This window comes from Schistocerca americana, unplaced genomic scaffold, assembly GCF_021461395.2.
Source record: "Schistocerca americana isolate TAMUIC-IGC-003095 unplaced genomic scaffold, iqSchAmer2.1 HiC_scaffold_29, whole genome shotgun sequence".
Classification (NCBI taxonomy): domain Eukaryota; kingdom Metazoa; phylum Arthropoda; class Insecta; order Orthoptera; family Acrididae; genus Schistocerca; species Schistocerca americana.
The window spans coordinates 2,436,492-2,443,852 of NW_025726005.1; positions in this window are offsets into that span (position 1 = coordinate 2,436,492).

Genomic DNA, 7,361 nt, shown 5'->3' on the forward strand with positions numbered 1-7,361 from the left:
CTGTGTTTCCTCGTCAATAAGAAGGTCCAAGGGATACAGTAAACCGGAAGTGAAGCGTCGGAATCAAAAACTGGACTCACAGGAGAGGTTCAAATCATAGAAAGTTAGAGTGTCAGTCCTTATGTACTTAAGTCGGCATTGTGCCTTTTGAACTTTTATTCCGATGCAATTACTGTGTTTCATTGTCAATTAGAAGTTTCAAGGTATACAGTAAACCTGTAGTGAAGCATCGGAATCTAAAACTGGACTCACAGGAGAGTTTCAAATCATAGGAAGTTAGAGTGTCAGTCCTCTTGTACTTAAGTCGGCATTGTGCCTTTTGTATTAAATTCGGATGCAATTTCTGTGTTTCATCGTCAATAAGATGGTTCAAGGGATACAGTTAACCTGAAGTGAAGCATCGGAATCCAAACCTTGACCCACAGGAGAGGTTCAAATCATAGAAACTGAGAGTGTCAGTCCTCTTGTACTTAAGTCGGCATTGTGCCCTTTGTATTAATTTCGAATGCAATATCTGTGATTCATCGTCAATATGAAGGTCCAAGGGATACAGTAAACCTGAAGTGAAGCATCCGAATCCAAAACTGGACTCACAGGAGAGATTCAAAACATAGATCGTTAGGGTGTCAGTCCTTTTGTACTTAAGTCGTCATTGTGCCGTTTGTATTAAATTCGGATGCAATTTCTGAGTTGCATCATCAATAAGAAGGTCCAAGGGATACAGTAAACCTGAAGTGAAGCACTGGAATCTAAAACTCGGCTAACAGGAGAGGTTCAAATCATAGAAAGTTAGAGTGTCAGTCCTCTTGTACTTAAGTCGGCATTGTGCCTTTTGTATTAAATTCGAATGCAATTTCTGTGTTTCATCGTCAATAAGAAGGTTCAAGGGATACAGTTAACTGAGGTGAAGCATCGGAATCTAAACGTGGACCCACAGGAGAAGTTCTTATCATAGAAAGTGAGAGTGTCAGTCCTCTTGTACTTTAGTCGGCCTTGTGCCTTTTGAATTTAATTCCGATGCTATTTCTGTGTTTCATCGTCAATACGAAGGTCCTAGGTATACAGTAAACTTGAAGTGAAGCATCGGTATCTAAACCTGGACCCACAGGAGAGATTCAAATCATAGAAAGTTAGAGTGTCAGTCCTTTTGTACTTAAGTCGTCATTGTGTCTTTTGTATTAAATTCGGATGAAATTTCTGTGTTTCATCGTCAATAAGAAGGTCCAAGGTATACAGTGAACCTGAAGTGAAGCATCGGAATCGAAAACTAAACTCACAGGAGAGGTTCAAATCCTAGAAAGTTAGAGTGTCAGTCCACTTCTGCTTAAGTCGGCATTTTGCCTTTTGAACTGAATTCCGATGCAATTTCTGTGTTTCGTCGCAAATAAGAAGGTCCAAGGTATACAGTGAACCTAAAGTGAAGCATCGGAATCTAAAACTAGACTCACAGGAGAGATTCAAATCATAGACAGTTAGAATGTCAGTCCTCTTGTACTTAAGTCGGCATTGTGACAGTTGTATTAAATTCGGATGCAATTTCTGTGTTTCCTCGTCAATAAGGAGGTCCAAGGGATACAGTAAACCTGAAGTGAAGTATCGGAATCTAAAACTGGACTCACCGGAGAGGTTCAAATCATAGAAAGTTAGGGTGTCAGTCCTCTTGTACTTAAGTCGGCATTGTGCCGTTTGTATTACATTCGGATGCAATTTCTGTGTTTCATCATCAATAAGAAGGTCCAAAGGGATACAGTAAACCTGAAGTGAAGTAACGGAATCGAAAAGTGGGCTAACAGGAGAGGTTCAAATCATAGAAACTGAGAGTGTCAGTCCTCTTGAACTTAAGTCGGCATTGTGCCTTTTGTATTAAATTCGGATGCAATTTCTGTATTTCATCGTCAATAAGAAGGTTCAAGGGATACAGTAAACCTGAAGTGAAGCATCGGAATCTAAACCTGGACCCACAGGAGAGGTTCAAATCATAGAAAGTGAGAGCGTCAGTCCTCTTGTACTTAAGTCGGCAATGTGCTTTTTGTATTAAATTCGGATGCAGTTTCTGTGATTCATCGTCAATAAGACGGTCCAAGGTATACAGGAAACCGGAAGTGAAGCATCTGAATCTAAAACTGGACTCACAGGAGAGTTTCAAATCATAGAAAGTTAGAGTGTCAGTCTTCTTGTACTTAAGTCGGCATTGTGCCCTTTGTATTAAATTCGGATGTAATTTCTGTGTTTCATCATCAATAAGAAGGTACAAGGGATACAGTAAACCTGAACTGAAGCATCGGAATCTAAAACTGGACTCACCGGAGAGGTTCAAATCATAGAAAGTTAGAGTGTCAGTCCTCCTGTACTTAAGTCGGCCTTGTTCCTTTCGAATTTAATTCCGATGCAATTTCTGTGTTTCATCGTCAATAAGATGCTCCAAGGGATACAGTAAACCTGAAGGGAAGCTTCGGAATTTAAAACTGGACTCACAGGAGAGGTTCAAATCATAGAATGTTAGAGTGTCAGTCCTCTTGTACTTAAGTTGGCATTGTGCCTTTTATATTAAATTCGGATGCAATTTCTGTGTTTCATCGTCCATAAGAGGGTCCAAGGGATACAATAAACCTGAAGTGAAGCATCGGAATCTAAAACAGGACTCACAGGAGAGGTTCAAATCGTAGAAAGTTAGAGTGTCAGTCCTCTTCTACTTAAGTCGGCATTGTGCCTTTTCAATTTCATTCCGATGCAATTTATGTGCTTCATCGTCTGTAAGAAGGTCCATGGTATACAGTAAACCTGAAGTGTATCATCGGAATCTAAAACTGGACTCAAAGGAGAGGTTCAAATAATAGAAATTTAGAAAGTCAGTCCTCTTGAACTGAAGTCGGAACTGTGCATTTTGAATTTAATTCCGATGCTATTTCTGTGTTTCATAGTCAATACGAAGCTCCAAGGTATACAGTAAACTTGAAGTGAAGCATCGGTATCTAAAACTGGACTCACAGGAGAGATTCAAATCATAGAAAGTTAGAGTGTCAGTCCTTTTGTACTTAAGTCGTCATTGTGTCTTTTGTATTAAATTCGGATGAAATTTCTGTGTTTCATCGTCAATAAGAAGGTTCAAGGGATACAGTTAACTGAGGTGAAGCATCGGAATCTAAACCTGGACCCACAGGAGAAGTTCTAATCATAGAAAGTGAGAGTGTCAGTCCACTTCTACTTAAGTCGGCATTGTGCCTTTTGATTTGAATTCCGATGCAATTTCTGTGTTTCGTCGCAAATAAGAAGGTCCAAGGTATACAGTAAACCTGAAGTGTAGCATCGGAATCTAAAACTGGACTCAAAGGAGAGGTTCAAATAATAGAAATTTAGAAAGTCAGTCCTCTTGAACTGAAGTCGGAATTGTGCCTTTGGAATTAAATTCCGATGCTATTTCTGTGATTCATCGTCAATACGAAGGTCCAAGGTATACAGTAAACTTGAAGTGAAGCATCGGTATCTAAAACTGGACTCACAGGAGAGATTCAAATCATAGAAAGTTAGAGTGTCAGTCCTTTTGTACATAAGTCGTCATTGTGTCTTTTGTATTAAATTCGGATGAAATTTCTGTGTTTCATCGTCAATAAGTAGGTCCAAGGGATACAGTGAACCTGAAGTGAAGCATCGGAATCTAAAACTAAACTCACAGGAGAGGTTCAAATCCTAGAAACTTAGAGTGTCAGTCCCCTTCTACTTAAGTCGGCATTGTGCCTATTGAATTAAATTCCGATGCAATTTCTGTGTTTCGTCGCAAATAAGAAGGTCCAAGGTATACAGTGAACCTGAAGTGAAGCATCGGAATCTGAAACTAGACTCACAGGAGAGGTTCAAATCATAGAAAGTGAGAGCGTCAGTCCTCTTGTACTTAAGTCGGCATTGTGCCTTTTATATTAAATTCGGATGCAGTTTCTGTGTTTCATCGTCAATAAGACTGTCCAAGGTATACAGGAAACCGGAAGTGAAGCATCTGAATCTAAAACTGGACTCACAGGAGAGGTTCAAATCATAGAAAGTAAGAGTGTCAGTCCTCTTGTACTTAAGTCGGCATTGTGCCTTTTGTATTAAATTCGGATGCAATTTCTGTGTTTCATCGTCAGTATGGAGGTCCAAGGGATACAGTAAACCTGAAGTGAATCATCGGAATCTAAAACTGGACTCACAGGAGAGTTTCAAATCATAGAAAGTTAGAGTGTCAGTCTTCTTGTACTTAAGTCGGCATTGTGCCCTTTGTATTAAATTCGGATGTAATTTCTGTGTTTCATCATCAATAAGAAGGTACAAGGGATACAGTAAACCTGAACTGAAGCATCGGAATCTAAAACTGGACTCACCGGAGAGGTTCAAATCATAGAAAGTTAGAGTGTCAGTCCTCCTGTACTTTAGTCGACCTTGTTCCTTTCGAATTTAATTCCGATGCAATTTCTGTGTTTCATCGTCAATAAGATGGTCCAAGGGATACAGTAAACCTGAAGTGAAGCTTCGGAATCTAAAACTGGACTCACAGGACAGGTTCAAATCATAGAAAGTTAGAGTGTCAGTCCTCTTGTACTTAGGTCGGCATTGTGACTTTTGAATTTAATTCCGATGCAATTTCTGTGTTTCATCGTCAATAAGAAGGTCCATGGGATACAGTATACCTGAAGTGAAGCATCGGAATCTAAAACTGGACTCACAGGAGAGATTCAAATCATAGAAAGTTAGAGTGTCAGTCCTCTTGTAGTTAAGTCGGCATTGTGCTTTTTAAGTTAATTCCGATGCAATTTCTGTATTTCATTGTCAATAAGAAGGTCCAAGGGATACAGTAGACCTGAAGTGATGCATCGGAATCTAAAACATGACTCACAGGAGACGTTCAAATCATAGAAAGTTAGAGTGTCAGTCCTTCTGTACTTAACTTGGCATTGTGCCTTTTGTATTTAATTCCGATGCAATTTCTGTGTTTCATCGTCAATAAAAATGTCCAAGGGATACAGTAAACCTGAAGTGAAGCATCGGAATCTAAAACTGGACTCACAGGAGAGGTTCAAGTCATAGAAAGTGAGAGAGTCAGTCGTCTTGTACTTAAGTCGGCATTGTGCCTTTTGTATTAAATTCGGATGCTATTTCTGTGTTTCATCGTCAATAAGAAGGTCCAAGGGATACAGTAAACCAGAAGTGAAGCATCGGAATCTAAAACCGGGCTCACAGGAGAGTTTCTAATCATAGGAAGTTAGAGTGTCAGTCTTCTTGTACTAAAGTCGGAATTGTGCCTTTTGAATTTTTATTCCGATGCAATTACTGTGTTTCATCGTCAATAAGAAGTTCCAAGGTATACAGTAAACCTGTAGTGAAGCATCGGAATCTAAAACTGGACTCACAGGAGAGTTTAAAATCATAGATAGTTAGAGTGTCAGTCCTCTTGTCCTTTAGTCGGCATTGTGCCTTTTGAATTTAATTCGGATGCAATTTCTGTGTTTCATTGTCAATGAGAAGGTCCTAGGTATACAGGAAACCTGAAGTGAAGCATCAGAATCTAAAACTGGACTCACAAGAGAGGTTCAAATCATATAAAGCGAGAGTGTCAGTCCTCTTGTACTTAAGTCGGCATTGTGCCTTTTGTATTAAATTCGGATGCAATTTCTGTGTTTTATCATCAATAAGAAGGTACAAGGGATACAGTAAACCGGAAGTGAAGCATCGGAATCTTAAAGTGGACTCACAAGAGAGGTTCAAATCATAGAAAGTGAGAGTGTCAGTCCTCTTGTACTGATGTCGGCATTGTGCCTTTTGTTTTAAATTCGGATGCAATTTCTGTGTTTCATCATCAATAGGAAGGTACAAGGGATACAGTGAACCTGAAGTGAAGCATTGGAATCTAAAACTGGACTCACCGGAGAGGTTCAAATCATAGAAAGTTAGGGTCAGTCCTCTTGTACTTAAGTCGGCATTGTGCCTTTTCTATTAAATTCGGATGCAATTTCTGTGTTTCATCGTCAGTAAGAAGGTCCGACGTATATTCGAAACCTGAAGTGAAGCATCGGAAACTAAAACTGGACTCACAGGAGAGGTTCAAATCATAGAAAGTGAGAGTGTCAGTCCTCTTGTACTGATGTCGGCATTGTGCCTTTTGAATTAAATTCGGATGCAATTTCTGTGTTTCATCGTCAATTAGAGTTTCCAAGGTATACAGGAAACCGGAAGTGAGGCATCAGAATCTAAAACTGGACTCACAGGAGAGGTTCAAATCATAGAAAGTTAGAGTGTCAGTCCTCTTGTACTTAAGTCGGCATTGTTTCTTTTGTATTAAATCCGGATGCAATTTATGTGTTTCACCGTCAATAAGAAAGTCCAATGGATACAGTACACCTAAAGTGAAGCATCGGAATTTAAAACTGGACTCACAGGACAGGTTCGAATCATAGAAATTAAGAGTGTCAGTCCTCTTGTACTTAACTCGGCATTGTGCCCTTTGAATTTAATTCCGAGGCAAATTCTGTGTTTCATCGTCAATAAGAAGGTCCAAGGTATACAGGAAACTTGAAGTGAAGCATCGGAATCTAAAAGTGGACTCACAAGAGAGGTTCAAATCATAGAAAGTGAGAGTGTCAGTCCTCTTGTACTGATGTCGGCATTGTGCCTTTTGTATTGAATTCGGATGCAATTTCTGTATTTCATCGTCAATAAGAAGGTCCAAGGCATACAGTAATCCCGAAGTGAAGCATCGGAATCTAAAACTGGACTCACAGGGGAGGTTCAAATCATAGAAAGTTAGAGTATCACTCCACTTGTACCTAAGTCGGCATTGTGCATTTTGAATTTAATTCCGAGGCAAATTCTGTGTTTCATCGTCAATAAGAAGGTCCAAGGTATACAGGAAACTTGAAGTGAAGCATCGGAATCTAAAACTGGACTCACAGGAGAGGTTCAAATCATAGAAAGTTAGAGTGTCAGTCCTCTTGTACTTAAGTCGGCATTGTTTCTTTTGTATTAAATTCGGATGCAATTTATGTGTTTCACCGTCAATAAGAAAGTCCAATGGATACAGTACACCTAAAGTGAAGCATCGGAATCTAAAACTGGACTCACAGGACAGGTTCGAATCATAGAAAGTAAGAGTGTCAGTCCTCTTGTACTTAAGTCGGCATTGTGCCCTTTGAATTTAATTCCGAGGCAAATTCTGTGTTTCATCGTCAATACGAAGGTCCAAGTTATACAGTAAACCTGAAGTGAAGCATCGGAATCTAAAACTGGACTCACAGGAGAGGTTCAAATCATAGAAAGTTAGAGTCTCAGTCCTCATGTACTTAAGTCAGCATTGTGCCTTTTGAATATATTTCCGATGGAATTTCTGTGTTTCA